Source organism: Onychomys torridus, chromosome 3 (assembly GCF_903995425.1).
Source record: "Onychomys torridus chromosome 3, mOncTor1.1, whole genome shotgun sequence".
NCBI classification, from domain to species: domain Eukaryota; kingdom Metazoa; phylum Chordata; class Mammalia; order Rodentia; family Cricetidae; genus Onychomys; species Onychomys torridus.
This window is the reverse complement of record NC_050445.1, coordinates 22515746-22531556: the sequence shown is the minus strand read 5'-3', so window position 1 is coordinate 22531556 and position 15811 is coordinate 22515746.

Below are 15811 nucleotides of genomic sequence, written 5' to 3'. Positions count from 1 at the left end.
TTTCTCAATGTGTGGTTTGTGTTTTACAACAGTGACTCTATTAACATTGTATTGAAGCCTTGCTTTACACCAGGCAGAAAAAAAATGGGTGATTTTTGATGGCTTGGGTGAGGGGAAAAGGAATGTTTAGAGCTTCACCTTGCAAAGTCTGAACAACTACAATTGGTTATTTTAATGCTATAAAAATTATGCAGCATGTGGAAGCAGAGAGGAGGGCAACCAAGGCTGCTTGAAAGGTGTGTAAAGCTTTTGCCAAGGAGAAATCCTTTTATTAGGGTCCGAAATGAGCTTAATTTCTCTAGCCAGAGAGAGGAAAGGGATATTGCTGACAGCTGCAGCAGTTTGTGCAAAGGTGTGGAGGCCTGAAAGATCACGGTCTGCAGAGAAGCTGCCTCCGTGCCTCTGGCGGAGCAAGATAAGGGAGAGAGAGTTGGAAAGAGTAGGTGGGGGGTAGGTTCAGACTCGACAGGCATTCTTGCAGCATCCTTATGTATTTGAGCTTCCCTCTGTAAACTGGCCACAGTCTGCAGAGGCCTTCAGTCTGCAGAAGGCAGTGACATGTGGTCAGTGTTGTCAGAAGATACCATGGGGCTGTAAGGGATAGTTAATTGTGTGAATGGCTGGCTTTACTAGTAGGTACCAGTGTAAGGCAATGCATTTGTGTAGAACACGACAAAAGACAAGTTTGGTGATGCCCTGAGGTTCTTCCTAGGGCATGGTGCCTTCAGCTGTTTTTCCACTTCTGGTGTGACAGATCTGGTTATGTGAAATGGAAGAAATGGCAGAGAAGAAGGAAGCAAAGGAAAGGCTGCAGTAGACGCCTTTCTGCGTCTGCTCAGAACTGCACCCAATAATTAAGTGCAGCAGCCCCCTGCAGGCAGAGCCAAAGGAAGCAAAGGTGCGTGCTGAAGACAAGGCCGGACAAAGCTGTGGTCTTCAGGTTCCAGCTCTCACAAAAGCTCCTTGGGTCCCCCTACTGTTTGCCACCCTTCCTGTGACAGTGGGAGGTAGAGCAGAACAATCAAAAAAGCCCTTAAGCTTTTGCATATCTCAGAGGCTTAGGAACCTTCTGTTCTTCTACTCCTAGAAATGTGGGTGTCTAGGCCTTATTTCATCTGCCTTTGCTTTAAGCCAGTGTGTAATCCCAAACAACTGGAGTAGTAACATCTTCGACTCCTAGAAATGTGGGTGTCTAGGCCTTATTTCATCTGCCTTTGCTTTAAGCCAGTGTGTAATCCTAAACAACTGGAGTAGTAACATTTGCTTTTTATATTAGCAGAAGATTTGACTTTTTAAGCGAGACCTTTAGCTTTCCCACTAAAGGATCCTTCAATCTGTTTCCACAACTGTTGTATTTCATGAAATAAGATGAGTAAGTTAAACCAAGTAGGATGAATGGAAAGAAGCAGCAGTTTGGGAGAAAAGCTGGAAAGAGCATTGATGACAGCCATGTCTCCATTAGGTCTCCTCCATCCTGATTGATCTGTAAAATAAAGATCACATTACCCATCCTACAGAGGTACCTTCTATAGCTTTGTACCCGGTCCATAGATGGATCCATACAGTAGGTGCTGAGTTAATATTTGTTTTAAAAAAAAAAAAGTGAATGATTAGAAATAATGAATATAAACTCAGGGCTGTGGCTTAGCGATAGAGCATTATGAGACCCTGCATTGACAGTCTCCGGCATTGGGAAAAATAATTACTACCTGGTACATGGTATTTGCTCAGATGATAGCAACAGGAAAATATTTAAGGCCTCAGAGGGATCTGTTACTTATCACACTTTAAAAAGGAGTTTGAGTCACTTAAATCACAGTTCTTAGTGACATAAAGTAGCTGGATACAATCTTAAGAATACTCCAATTCTTGAAAATATCAACAATAACTACAGTTAGGTATTCTTTTGATTTTTGTTTTGTTGTTCTTTCATAACATAATTTAAACATGACTTAAAAAAAAATCTTAATTATGAGCCATCGGTGGCTCAATAGGTGCTTGCCACCCAAACCTGACATCCTGAGTTTGATCTCTGAAACCCGAGGGAGAAGAGAATTGACTTCTGAAAGTTGTCCTCTGACCACATGAGTGCTGTGACTTGTACACACCCATCACACACACACACACAGAAATTATAATAATAAATCTATGAGCTAATGGTAAATAAGTACACAATTGCACATATAAAATATGCCTCTAACTTATGCTAATAATTAGTTAATTGCTTTAAAAATTATTAAACAAACAAGGTTGGGGCAGAAGGATTACTTTGAGTTTAAGACCATTAGGCTACATAGCACCAACCCAGCCTGGGATGTTCTTAAAAAAAAACAAAAAACAAAAAAAAAAAAAAAAAAAACTCACCCAGCCTCCTCACATACTTGAACAAAAACTTGACACGCCTGCCTGGGATATATTATTTGTTGAAAAGGGGGAGATACGTATTTTCCCACAGGTGACTTCACTGGAGTCAATGTTGCTTTTGTCCTTGTCTTCTGCTGTAAGTTAAAGCTTTATAATAAAGAGTCCATGAAAGTAATTAATCTGCTATAATAAACTATTTCCCCAACTGAAATAAAAAGGGGTTATTTGCAGGAAAGAGCTCCTACCTAGAAACTTCTAGAGTGTGCTTTATGACCTTATTGTAAATGAAATAATTGTTTCCTTTACCTTTACTCTTACGCACTTTATTCCTTGCCAGTAAAAGGTCTGTTTTCTTCAGATGAACAAAGCTCAATGATATTGACACAGCCAAGCCAGAGTCCCTCAAACTAGAAGCTGAATCTTATCTTTTAAACAATTCTTACATAAACATAAGAACTCACCAAAAAGTTGTATTTGTGAAACCACCAAAAACTATTTAGTGAGTGTTTACTACAGTCGTAGGCCTTGGCTGAAGAGACACTGGCCTCAGGGAGCTCACAGTCTAGTGACACAGAAAGTCCATTGTTTTGGCCTAAAGCAGAACCCAGCAACAGAATGCACAAAGGACTATTGTGGTCGTGTGAAGGGTAGAAGTTTCCCCGGGGCAAATGGAATAGAATGGAGAGAAAGGTTGTAAATTCTTTGATCAGAGTTAGCATTGTATTTTGCAAACAGCATAACAGTGCTTGACTGACAGATTGGATATAATTCTGCTAGATGCTGCAGAGATGTAGCCTATGGGGCCTCTTGGCATTGAGAAGTTTATAATCTGTAAGGAAGTCAAGCATATTCCTATAATGGATTTATTGAATGCCCATCAGGCACTTGGCACCTTGTTAGGTCCCAGGGCCATAAAAGCAGCAGTGACTTACCTTCAAGCATGTGCAGGGTGGAGGGTGGGGGAGTAGGTTTGTGTGTGTGTGTGTGTGTGTGTGTGTGTGTGTGTGTGTGTGTGTGTATGTGTGTGTGTGTCTGCTGCCGTAACACTGGGTGATGTGGGAGGTACCCAACACCTCAGGGTTCCTGATGTTAGGAGACAAGACAGGTCCAGTGACACTAAGGTTGAAGTGAACCACTTCCCAGGGAAACTGAAGCAGTTGTTGCTGGAGGAGGTCAGGTGGTGGGGTTGCCATTATTCTTGGAGGGGGAAGCACAGATCACGGCATGTGTGGGGCCAGTTCCTGGGGGCATGCCAACACAGCTTCATGCCAAGTACTTTACCAATTGCAGTTCACTAGCACTCACAACAGTCCTATGTCAGTAGGCTCTGTTCCTGTCCCCATGCTTCAGCTGAAAGGAGACTAATTTGCCCAGAAGCATATTATTAGTGAGTGGCAAAGCCAAGGTGTATCATGTCCACTGAAGACAGGTAATGAGGCAGGAAAGATGGAGGACACCAAACCATGATTTTGTTGAAAGGCAAGCTTTTCCCACTTGCTGATGGAAAGTTCTTTAAAAATAACTGGTAGAGTTGGGGTTGTGTAACTATGCTGGAAGGAATGAAGACATTCTAATGTAAGCCTGCCCTTCCCTTTGGCTATCAGACTCTAGAGACAATGGACCCCAAGGAACTGGAATTCCCCCAGGAGTCTCATGCTGAGAAGAAAAGAGCTGAGCTGCCTGCCAGCAGGGAAGATTTGTCACACAGTGTTGAAGACTTGCAGGACAGACCTGGAGGCAGGAGCCAAGACAATGAATGATGTGTCAATGATGGGGAGGGCCACCCCTTGACCAGGACTGCACATTTCTTGCCCTCAATTTAAATCTAAACCTCATGTCAGGACTTCAGAGGAGGAGGTCACCAAACCTCTTATTTGTTCCCTTTCCCAATGGGAATCTCCTTTCTCTGCATTTCACTAGGGTCTCTTTAATTCCTTAGCTTGTTGGGGCCACTCCAGGAACAGAGCCACTCCAGGAACAGTAGTACAATGCAATGACAAAAGGAACATCTACACACATATAAATTCTACATATATTTATATGGCACAACTGAGGGAAGACATAGGATACTATCACACCATGAGAGAGCCTGGAAAGATGCTGGTTTGACTCGCAAAACCCTGAGAGGTTAGAAAGTTCAGCCAACTGAAATTCTGTGCACGCAATATTTAGCAGTTAAAAAAAATCAGGTGTAATCCACTTAAGCATGGGCAAACTTCGACTGTTTCTTGAAACATTACTGTCTAGAGGGGCCCCCCAAAATTAGTCAAAATAAAGGCAACGATGCCGCAGACATTCAGTTTCTAGGCACTCAGCATCACTAATCTGCTTCCTTTTTATCAAGGGGGCTTCCGGAAGCACTCATGTTATCACTTACCTGTCTGAAAACAAGCGCTCACTTTAGTTCTCTCATTTGGGCTACCAGAACAGTTTTGTTCAAAGTCGAGGGTTGGTACCTGTAATCCCAATGTTCTGGAGACAGAGGCAAGAGGATTGCTACGTAGCCAGACAAGCATCCAGGACTGAGCACAAGCTGTGTGTTCAACCCTGTGCTAGAGTTTTTTCCATAAGGTTGATTGCATGCGGTTTCTGCCTGCATTCAGTCACCAGACAGGCACATAGACAACTTTGAGATCAGTGTGGCACCAAGGAAAGTTTGGTAAACACTCCCAACCGCACCCCTTTGCCTGTGCAGTGTGATGGTCAGAAAGCCTTCCAGGAAAGGGTGATGCCTGACCTGAGTCACGAAGCCTCATTAGGATCCTCTTAGGGAGGAGGGTGTGGCACTCACTGATCTCCCTCTGTGTTGTTGACCCAGGTTTAGGAGTTAAGGAGTAGAGACCGGCAAGCTGGAAAGGCAGAGACACCACACCAAGGTCTCTGCACACCTGTCACAGCAGCGTGGACTTTGCTCTGCAGACAAAGAGGCGACTCAGTATTATTTATTTGTGTTTATTTATTGAAAGGATTTTGAGTAAACCTTGAACTCAGTATTGTAGCCAATCCTAGGTGTGAACTCCCCGATCCTCTTATCTCACCCTTCAAATGTTGGGGTTACAGGTGCATGCTATCACACTTGGCTTGAAGATTTCTATATCCCCCCTCCAAATAAGTTCAGATCTGAATGTTTCCTGGTTTTCTCCTCTCAGGTAGATTCAGGTGCCCAGGTAGATTCAGCTGTAGAGACCTAACCGGCTTGCCAGGCAGGGGGCTAGTTACTGCTCCTGTCCTGCACTTTACTTACCATGCTTTGAACTTGTCAGCCCAGCCTCAGGGTGGACTTTATCATGTGCATGGGACCTATCCTCCTGACCACAGTTTGGGAATAGTGAATGTAACTTTCCAGCCAATCAGAGATCTTCCTAACACCTTTATTCCAGAGAAGAATTTCTTCTGGTGCTATGCAGGGGATAGACATGGGCATCATTGCTGCCTACTTTAGAGACAGAGTCTAAAGGACAGAGAAGAAGCTGGAGAGCAGAGCCAAGTGCAGCTAGACCTGAGGGTGAGCCCAGGGATTTTTAGTGATGTCCTTGAACTTGTTTCACTTGCAGCCGAAGGTAGGGTAAATCAAGACAAACCCCAATGTCAGGGCAGGGCAGGAATGTTTCAGAAAACTAAGAAACTAGGGCATGGGTCTGAGATGTGTCTGGGACTCAAGCAGGCATAAGTTGGCTCTCGGTTGGAAAAATGGGAGGTAATTCCTGAATGCTTCTTGGGCTTTCAGATCAGGCAACTAAGTGATACCAGAGCTACCAATTGAGGGGAGGGGATAGTTTAGCCTTGGCTTTCTATTTCGGGTCCTAATGTGTTAAAAATGCCCGGCAGAGGGCCGTCAAGATGGCTCAGCTGTGAAGAGCACTGGCTGCTCTTTCAGAGGACCTGGGTTCAGTTTCCAGCACTACATGGCAGCTCACGACTATTTGAAACTCCAGTCTTTGGTGGTCCAACACCTTCTTCTGACCTCTATGAGCACTGCATACATTTACGTCCAAGCAAAACTCCCATACACATAAAAACGAAAAAACAAAAATCCAAAAATTGTTCAGCAGGGCAGACATGTGGCATATTCCTAAGCTATTGAAAAGGCTGAGCCAGAAGGGTCGCATGAGCCCAAGAGTTCAAGACCAATCAGGGTAAAACGGTGGGATTCCTACCTCAGAACAAAACAAAAGAAAAACAGTACCTCAAAAAGAACAAAACCTAAGTTGGGCATGGTGGTACCGACCCATGAACTCAGCACAGGGAAACAAAGGCAGAGAGGGTCACAGAAATTTCTAGGCCAACCTCACCCACACAATGCATGTTAGGCCAGCTAGGCCCTATCTCAAAGGCAAGGAAAGAAAATAAGACAAAGAAAGGCTCGCTGCATCAAAACAAAAGAACCCTAAGGAAAAGAAGTCCCACATCATCCAGCCTTCAGCATAACACAGGAAGAGCTGGTGTCATCTCCCAAGAAAAACAGGGAAAACCAGAGAAGTCACCAGGTGGTCATGAATAGACATGTATATTGTTGGATGACAAACTTATTCACACAGTGGCAAGGAGGGTGAAACATTTCTGATGGAGGACTTCATCAATGACCAACAAAAGGGTTATGAAATATCATCGGGGCCCTGGCAGAGACTGAAACAATGCAGCCACATTTCCTACTATTATCTCCTTCTCACTGTAAATATCCTCATAACAAAGACGTCCAGACCCTCTCCAAATTTTCCACCCACACATGTCAGTGCAGCTTTGGTGGCTTGACTCAAACTCCCTTTCAGCTGTGTTCACCTCCCATACTTCTGCACCAAAGATTTTTGTTGGTGTGACACTCCAGGCTTCTTGAGAACCTAGACCTTGTGCACACATTCTTTTCGCTGCTGAGCTCTTACGGCTTGAGTGTGAAATGTCTCCTGCATAGGCTTATGCGCTTGAACATTTCATCCCTAGCTGGTAGCACTGTTTTTTGGAGCCACGAGGAGGTGGGGCCTAGCTGGAGGAAGTGGATCATCACAGGTATGAGTCATGACTGATAGCCCGGCTCCTGCTCTGGCTCCAGTTCTCTGTGCATACTATTCTGCTAAGATAAAAGTAGTTGTGCTAATCACAGGTAACTTCCCCGCCAAGATGGTGTATCATTTTAAACCATGCATCCAAATAAATTATTCCTCCCTTAAAATTGCTTCTGTCATTGACAAGAAGCAACAAGTCCACAGTCCTTTCCCCATTCTTCACCAAAAAGGTCCTTCAAAGCCCCACTGGTGCTTTGCCTTCTCCAGGAACCCGTTGCTAATTCCTCCAGGCACAGCAACAGCTAGCTAACACAGCTTTTGCCATGATGGATAACATTGTATCTTTTCATCTTACTGCTCATTCTCCATTCTTTCCAAACAAACTGTGATGTAACCGACCTGCCTGGGGCAATGGGAATGAAGACAATGGAGAATGGGAATGAAGACAACGGAGACACAGCGACTGTACATGGGCTGGCGTTGAGTGGGCCATGCTCTCTCGAGTGGATGCACCAGTAGTCTGGAAACTCAGTGTTTATTATGTACAGCTGAAAGAGGTAGGTTAGCTAATTTGGATAAGGGGTCTCTATAGAGGAGCCGTCTCAGGCTGCAGTCCTGGGGAGGAGGAAGCTTTCGTTGATACTTTCAGCACATACTGTCAACATCCATACTGGAATCAAGGGAATGCAGGTCTTGCCATTCCCACTGGTCTGAGGCATTGGAGTCCTTGGACATGGCCAAGCTCCTATCAACACAATACATTCATTCACTCAGGTCTTCACCAGCTCCCTGCAAAACTATCTTTGTCTGGTTAGGGATTTATCCAAGAGTTTATTATTTATAGACAACTAACATTTAAAATACCTTTCTGCAATTAATTTTGTTTTCTTAAGAATTTTCTCTAGCCCTGGTGACAGTTCCATAGCTAAAACAGCAGGAAGTACACGGCAAAAAGAGGTACACGTTGGTGATTGTACAGACTAGCTTGGATTACAACTTGACACAAGCTAGAGTCATTCTGGAAGAGGAACAATAATTGATAAAGTGCCCCACCAGATTGGCCAGTGGGAAAGCTTGTGGTGCATTTTTTTAAATTGGTGATTAATAGGGGAGGGCCCAGCTCACTTTGGGGTGGTACCCCCCAAGGGGTAGAGGGACTGGTGTTCCTGGGTTCTATATGAAAGCAAGCAGAGCAAGCCAAGAGGAGCAGCAGTAGGCAGCTCTCCTTCATGGCTTCTGCATCAGTTCCTGTCTCCAGGCTCCGGTCCTGTTTGAGCTGCTGTCCCGACTTCAGTTAGCGATGGACTGTGGTGTAGAAGAACAAGCTGAAATCAACCCTTTCCTCTCAAGTTGTTTTTGTTCATGGTGTTTACCACAGCAATAGGAAGCTAAGACAGTGGTCATGGTGAAATTCAATTTCATGATGCAATTTAAAGCCAGAGGAAAACATTAGGTGTTGCCTAGCCTGAATTCTTTTTACTAGACAAGAAAACAAAACCAGAGGTCCTAACTATCCTGTGCTGAGACAGCAGCAAACTGGCAACCAGAAGGGACTACTTAGACACTCTCCTCTGTAGTCAGCTAAGACTGAAAGATGCTAAATGGAAACTTCAACAATTCAAATATTTTATGATAGCATATTTATAATCATTTTATTATGTTACTAATATTCAACTCTTACTGTGCCCAATTTAAAATTAAAGTTTATCGTAAGTATGTACATACAAGAAAAAGCAGTCTACATAGGACACCCACTGGCAGTGTTAGAGTGTGTTGTTCCCTTGTGGTTGGGAAAAGGCAGCAAGGGTTATTGGGGGCCATGTGGTTTTCTACATAAATTAAACTCTAAGAATTTTAATTTGAAAAGCTTATTAAATATCCTTTTGGAGCTCTCTAGGCTTCTATTTTGCATATGTAAATTAAGACAAAAATAGTCTGGATTTGCCTGGATTTGCTGTGAGAATTAATTAATAGATGCAAAATGTTACAAACAGTATCTGATCATAGTAAGTACCTGGACTAGACCACCATGATGGTGATGTTGCTCTGTATGCTGTAAATGTGTTGCTCTGATTGGTTTATAAATAAAATGTGGATTGGCCAGTAGCCAGGCAGGAAGTATAGGTGGCATAAGCAGACAAGGAGAATTCTGGGAAGAGAAAGGCTGAGTCAGGAGATACCAGCCCCACTGTCCAGGGAAGCAGCATGTAACTTCACACAGGTAAGTCACGGAACATGTGGCAACATATAGATTAACAGAAATGGGCTGAGTTTAAGTGTAAGAGCTGGTCAGTGGAAGGCTTGGGCTAATGGCCGAGCACTTTTAATTAATATAAGCCTCTGTGTGTTTATTTGGGACTGAGCAGCTGCAGGACTGGTGGGTGAGAGAGATTTGTCCTGACCATAGGCCAGGCAGGACACAGGAAAACTTCAGCTACACCACTGTTTATTCTTTGTCCAGACACTATACTCTCATCCTTGGAAACAGAGTTTCATGTAGCCCAGGCTGATCTCACTATGTGGGTGACCTTGAATTTCAGAGTTTCTTTTGCTTCTATTCCCCAAGTGCTGGGATTCTCTGCATGAACCATCACACCTCCTGGTCCTCTTGATTACTAAGGAACTTATTTGTCTACCTTACCTTCTTGATTTTTATAAGATAATTTATTTATTTTTTATTTTATGAGCATCAATCGATGTTTTGCCTGCATGTTTGTATGAGGGTGTCAGATCTTTTGGAATTGGAGTTACTGCTGTGTGGGTGCTGGGAATTGAACCCTGGTCCTCTAGAAAAACAGCCAATGTTCTTAACCACTGAGCCATCTCTCTAGCCCCTACCTTCTTGTCTTTAAGATTCAAAGTTATTGTCATTTAAAAAATGCCTACTCAAAACTAAAAACAGGGAGGCATACATGGGTATAGAATTTGGGTGACATGGGCTTAGGATCTACACTAAAAACATAAAAATAAAAACAAAAGATTTATTTTGAGACAGGGTCTCACTGTGTAGACCAGATTGGCCTGGAACTCACAGAGATCCACCTGCCTCTACCTCCTGCGTTTGGGTCACCATGCCAGGTTTCATTTTATCTTTTACTTTTGTATGTGTGTGTGCACATGGATGCAGGTGCCTATATTCATTCTCTTCTTTTGTTGTGACAAGTCACCATGACCAAACTCTATAGAAGACTTTATTGGGGTTTTACAGTGTCAGAGGCTTGAAGTCTATGCAGGCATCATGGCAATATGTAGACCAGCATGGTGCTAGAGCAGTGCCTGAGAGCTTACATCTTTTATAAGGCAGAGAAAGAGAACTATCAATGGCATAGACTTTGAAACCTAACCCTGTCCCCAGTGACACAACTTCTCAACAAGGCCACACCACCCAATCCTTCCCAAATAGTTCCACAAGTCGGGAACCAAGTATTCAAATATAGGTGCCTATGGGAGTCATTCTCATTTGAATTAGCACAGGGTCTGTGGAGGTCGGAAGAGAGCACTGGATCCCATGAACTGGAGTTACAGATGTGAGAAACTCAACATGGGTGGTGAGAACCAAACTTGTGACTTCGAAAAGGGCAGCAAGTGATCTTAACCATGGAGTCATCTCTCCAGCACTTTTGAGTAACAGGATGTGATGTTATCTTCCTGAGCCCGTTTCTTGACCTATGAGGTGAAATCACATTTACTTTCCCTTAAACAGAAGCTATGAGCCAGAAGCAGAATGTGCACAATGCCCACACTGTCAGTCTCTCTCTCCAACTGCACAAATGTCTAGAACTATAGGCCGATATTCTGTGGCTTCTGCTGAAATGTGCCTCACTAATACCAGATTTCAGAGACTTATTTAGAACAAGCCACTTCTAATACATTGGCCATGGAAAAATATATCAAGGTTAGAAGGAGAAATGTAAGCCTGTGCGTAGAGCAACCATGAGGTCTCAGTATAGTTTTGAACTAAAGGCAGGCTGTGCTACTTAGATTTAAAGAGCATGAACTGGTTTACTTTAAAAATATACTTCCGAAGCTGACTTTATCTAACTTGTTACACTTGTTCTAGCTTCCTTGGACATTCACTACTGGTCAGCTAAAGGATTAATTTGTAGCTGAGAGTGTCTCCGTCAGTATGGAGGGTGCACTTAACCAAGCTTGAGGTGCTGGTTTCAATACATCATCAAAGGAAAACAACTGTATACCATCACCTAAGTCTCACACACCCATTGTATGATTGTCCTGATCCAAATCCCAGGGCACATTAGTAACTCAGTCAACTGGTGCCTGGGTCAGCAGGTTCTCTCACCCATGTGACTGCTTTAGGTCCATCCAGCTCAGAATCTAATGGATCCCAAGGTCCCTGGGTCACATGTCCTCTCACTCTTAGTGAATGTCACTAAGCGAGGTGTGTAGAGGTGCTGGGCCTACAATCTAGACCAGAAGCACAATCTGCATGATGGTGTCAAGTCTGGCATCATCTAGTTTGTATTTTAACTGTTTCTATTACTCACTTTCATAGTGGCACAGACTGCCTGGGAGGACTGGAAGGTATTATCTGGGATACTGCCTTTGTAATAGCTTCCAATGATACCTAAAGATTTACTATTATCTTGTATTCCTTTGTGCTAGTAAGCATTGCTTCCTCCCTAATTCTACTTTATGGTGCCAACAAACTAACATATTAAGCCACTAACACCTTGGTCTACAATTTCTTAGGATTTTATGACTTGTAGTCATGTGTATAAGTATGTATCTGTGTGTGTGTGGCGGGGGGGGGGCGGGGGGGGTATGTGCTTGTGCCTGCAGGTGCTTGGGGAAGTCAGAGGCATCGGATTCCCTGGCTCTGGACTTGGAGGCACTTTTACATTGCCTGCTGGAATGTGTTGGGAACTTCACTCAGGTCTTCAAGTGCAGCCCACGCTCTTAACGATCTCTCCAGCCCCTAGACTGTAATTTATTGCAGGGCAGAGGCAATATTGGATTCTGAAAAAATGAACTGTTGAGGTGAATGTTCTTAAGACTCACAGTCCATGGATTTGTCCTGGGATGGCCTACAGTTAAATGTAGGTTGGAATGACACACATAAGGACCAAGCACAGGAAGGGCCCAGCTGAAGGCAAAGGTCATTGGTTGCTCACAGCAGTCCTGGGCTGGGGTAGCAGAGAGCAAAAGGCAGACCAGTGAAAGGGGCTGCCTGTATCAAGGCTGCACAAAGACGGTGGGTGGGAGCAGATGGTGGCTTGGACTCGACCAACAGGCTCAGGACTGTAAGACAGAAGACTGAGAGGGGACACAGACGGGTGTCAGACTCCTACCCCTCAGCACAAAGGCTGTGATAACTGTCCGCGTGGCTTTGTGTAACTCACTTGTCAGTGAAAAGCAGATGATGGCACATGTCAAGAAGGGTTGAAAGCCTAAAAGGCTTGCATCCCCAGGCTGTTATGGCCACTGTCAGCAGGTATTTCCTGTCCATAGCTCTGGGTAGTGTATACTACCTACCATTCCTGGGAGGTGCCTTTTGTCCACACCTCAGGGGAGTGTCCACCCATCTACTACTCTGTCTGCCACTTTTGGGAGGTGCCTGCTGTCTGTAACTCAGGGGAGTGTCCACTCACCCGCCATTGTGGGCAGGTGCCTCCCCTCAGGGGAGTGTCCACTCATCTGCTGTTCTTACGGCCCACTCCCTCTCAGTTTCGTTATTTCCTGTCTCTTTAAAAATTCACTTTTACTAAATTCCACCATCACTCCCAGTACAGTTGTCTCCAGAGAATCACAAAAACTGGGGGAGAGGGTGTAGCAGGGATGAGAAAGGGGGAATTTAAAAACAGCTTTTAAAGGAGTTTGGTAGCAACTGGTCTAAGTGCTCATCAGCTGAAGCCTCACTTTCATGGCCAGAGTAATGACATCTGTAGTCCTGACCAGACAGGCTGAGACCCTCCTGTCCCACGGAGTGCCTGCTGTGGGGGTGGGGCTCTGCAGAGGAGGGCCCTTCCCTAGCAGACCTGCTTTATCCCCTGGGGTTGGGGGGAAGGCTGCTCCCATCTCCTAACCTTTCCAAAGAAGCTGTCTGACCTTCATCGCGGCAGAGGGTTCCAGGGCTAGAAGTGGGGTGTCTTCAGCAACTGCAGTGTTACCGGTTTCCATGGTCACCGAGGGGATTTAGGGGGGTGTCACAACTAACCACCTCATAAACCTCTCATTCTTACAGGGCAGACCCAGTGTATGGGGGACCTACACCTGAGCTTGGAATCTACTTCCTCCTCAAGTCATTGCAGTGTTTTCCCTGCTTCTGGGACCTCAGCATACATGCCACTTTAGTCACCCTCCTGGAAGACTGAGTTGTGACACTTGTCTTTCCTCTGGGCTCCCAGAATGCTCCTTTTTTGACTCATATCTACACGTGGTACTGCAACAAGCGAGGTAAGTATGGGTTGTCCCATCCTCCCCAGGCCTGACTCGAAGGTTGCTGACAGAGCCTGGGTGAGCCCTGTCTGCCTGCATGTCATCAGCACCTGGCTCTCAGAAGGCACTTAGGAAATGTCAAGTGAATGGAGGGAAAAGGGAAGAGAAGTAGTCTCTTATTCATTTATTGGGCAAAACACAGGAAGAAGTCAATGACGCAGTGACCCAGTAAGTAAAGCAAGCTTTTAATGACTCTTCTCTCACATTTGTGAGCATGTTAGCAAGTGAAAAAAAAAATGCTTTTATTCTTTCCACAGAACAGAGTTCCAAATAACAATCACAGAGTTACAATGAGTCAGATGCTGGATGAGTAGCCAAAGAATATTACCGAATAACAAAATCTCAACAACAATTTATCAAATGAAACTTTACTGAGACATAAGAGAATATGAGTTTGTACTTAACATGGCTAAAAATGAGACGTTACAGGAACTAAGTCCATAAACCTAGGACAGGCACTATGCAACGTAAGCCATTAGGTGAGAGCACACATAAATCTAGGACAGGCACTATGCAACGTAAGCCATTAGGTGAGAGCACACATGACAGACAAGCTGGTATTTGAAGCAGCTCATAGCACCGACACACAGGCGGGACCGGCCGAGAGGCAGGTCATTCACCCAAGGCATCTGGGAACAGGGAGGGTCTCAGCCAGCATCTCTTTCTACATCCTTGTGACAATGGGGGAAAGGAGAGCTGAAGTGCCCGGTCCAAAGTCACCCGGCACAGGACTGACCAGACCACCAACCACTGGTAAGTGCTCTATTCTATTTGATTTGACGGAGTTTTCCTACTAACAGGTTTACCATGAAAGAAAACAACTAACTTCGTAGCATACTTCGGTATTACATTTATTCCACTGGAAAGGACCCTTGGGCCTGTGCATGGACATACTTTTAATACAGATTCAAAGTGATGAGTCTGACAGTTCTTAGTGGCAAGCTGGTAGAGAGGCGGCACCTGAATAGGTATTTTGGCACATCTTTTTTTAGATGTTATTTTAGTGTGTGTGTGTGTGTGTGTGTGTGTGTGTGTGTGTGTGTGTGTGTGTGTATGTGTGTACACGCAGGGGTAACACATCGAACATGTAGAGGTCAGAGAACAACCTGTAGGAATTAGTTCTTTTCTCCCACCTTGTACATCCTAGGGAGCAAACACAGGTTGCTGGGCTTGGCATCAAGCACCTTTACCCACTGAGCCATCTTGCTGGTCCCAGTTTGACACATCTTATATTGTGTAAACAATGAGTCAAAATTATTAACTCATTGGTATAAAATTTTCCCCATGGATAGTTTAAAGATTAGTAAAGTATAAAAATAACCCAAACACAGAAAAAACAGGCCAAATCTTCCCATGAAAATTAAGTATGATACTCTTTTACTTCCATATGGTAAAAAATTGAAAAACATGATTTCAGAAAAACAAAATATTTAGCTACAACCCACAGTTTATGAACCAGCTGGTATATAAAGTATTTCCCCTGTTTATAAATACATGTATTTCTTCAAAATGTTTTGGAGTCATGGAATCTTGCATACTCTATCTTGCCACAGCCCCAAGGCTTAAATTGGACAATTTATGATGGACTGTGGGGATCAGAGTATAAACACTATATTGCTCACAGGAGTGGTACTACAGACAAAACAGATTGAACATAGAGAAATGAAGCCAAGTTGTCAGTGTAGGAAAAAAAATCCCACACAGGACTTCCATTCATTCAGTCCATCATCAACATACTGCTGAAGACAGTTATTGGGCTTCCATAAGTGAACAAAGACAGATAAATAAAAGTGACTTCTGCATGTCACATATATGCATACATATATTATACTTTCTCACATAGACATTTAGCTATAAGTAAATCAACATTTGGCTTAATGTTTTCCCTCTTGGGTCCAGCATCAAAGGATCTGATTTCACTTTTATTGTGAGTACAGCTCAGATCTGGTTAGGAAGTTACATGACATTTACTGTCTCTAACCAATGAAAAT